Source organism: Chrysochloris asiatica, unplaced genomic scaffold (assembly GCF_000296735.1).
Source record: "Chrysochloris asiatica unplaced genomic scaffold, ChrAsi1.0 scaffold00058, whole genome shotgun sequence".
Classification (NCBI taxonomy): Eukaryota; Metazoa; Chordata; class Mammalia; order Afrosoricida; family Chrysochloridae; genus Chrysochloris; species Chrysochloris asiatica.
In genome coordinates, this window is record NW_006408576.1 from 2,114,736 (window position 1) to 2,116,606 (window position 1,871).

The window sequence follows — 1,871 nt, forward strand, 5'->3', positions numbered from 1 at the left end:
ATTCTTCTTGGATCAACTATCATCACTCATGGAAGCAGCAGTCAAGAAATCAAACAATTTATTGCATTAGGCAGATATGCTGCACAAGACCTTTTGAAAGTGTTGAAGAGCAAAGATGTCAACTTGAAGACTGAGGTGCACCTGACCCAAGCCATGGTATGTATTTTCAATAACCTCAAATGCATGTGAAAGCTGGACAGTGAATAAGGAAGACCATAGCAGAATTGATGCTTTTGAATTATGGTGTTGGAGAAGAATCTTGAAGGTGCCATGGGCTGCCAAAAGAACCAAAAGATTTGTTTTGGAAGAAGTGCAGCCAGAGTGTTCATTTGAGGTCAAGATGACGAAACTTTGTCTCTCATACTTCGGACATATTTAGGGAGCAGTCGCTGGAGAGGATATTATGTTTGGTAAGGTGGAGGGTCAGAGAAAAAGAGAAACTCCCCCGCCCCCCCCATGAGATGGATTGGCTAAGTGGCAGCATCGATGGACTCAAGCATGGCAACAGTAGTAAGGTTGGCTCAGGATTGGGCAGTGTTTCATTCTGCTGTGCATAATGTCGCTTTGGGTACCGACTCGATGGCACCTAACAACAACAACCAAATCTGGCCATCCTGGTTTCTAAGGAGCAATCTATTTCTACTGCTTCCAAAACGGATTTGTTTCTTCTTTTGGCATCCATTGTACTTATAATAGTCTCCTCCAACACCATAAATGAAATATATCAATTCTTCTACTATAGTCTTCCTTATTCGTTGTCCAATTTTCACATGCATATGAGGCTATTGAAAATACCACAGCTTAGGTTAGGTGTACCTTAGTACTCAAACTGACATCTTTCCTCTTTAACACTTTGAAGAGGTCTTGTGCAACAGATTTGCCTAATACAGTACGGTATTTCATTTCTTGACTGCTGCTTCCATCAGTGTTGATGGTGGATGTAAGCAAAATGAAGTATTTGGTAACTTCAATCTTTTCTCCATTTGTATGGATGTTACTTATTTGTCTAGGGTGAGGATTTCTGTTTTGGTTTCATTGAGGTGCAACCCATACTGAAGGCTGTGATCTTTGATCTTCATCAGTAAATATTTCAAATCATTTGTACTTTCAGCAAGCAAGGTTGTATCATTTGTATATTGCAGGTTGTTAATCTTCCTCCAATCCTGATGTCAATCTTCTTTATATAATCCAGCTTCTTAGATTATGTGTTTAGCACACAGATTTAATAAGTATGGCAAAAGACTACAAACCCGGCACATACCTTTCCTAATTTCAAACCACTTACTGTCCCCTTGTTCTGTTTGAACAACTGCTTCTTTGTCTATGTACATTTTCTTCATGAGCACAGTTAAGTGTTCTGGAATACTCATTCTCTGCAATGTTGTCCATAGATTGTCATGATCCACACAATTGAAAGCCTTCGGATAGTCAGTAAAGGTCATATAGGCATGATTATGTTATTCTCTGCTTTTAAAGAGGATGTGTCTGATATCAGCAATTATACCTATTGTTCCATGTCCTCATCTAAATCTGTCTTGAACCTCTGGCAGGTTCGTATCACTGTATGGTGGCAACCATTTTTGAATTATCTTTAGCAGATTTTACTTGCATGTGATACTAATGATATTGTATGATCAATTTTGCATTCTGTTGGATCACTGCTCTTTGGAATGACGTCATATGTGAATATCTACCTTGGCAAAGTAGATGCTTTCCAAATTTCCTGGCATTGATGAGGGAGTGCCTCCAGTGCCACTTTTTTGAAAGATTACACTATGTATTCCATTAATACCTGGAGCCTTTTTCTCTAATTTCTTCCTTCAGAATTGTTGGTTCTTTTTCAGATGCTAGCTTTTGAAGTGGTTGAACAT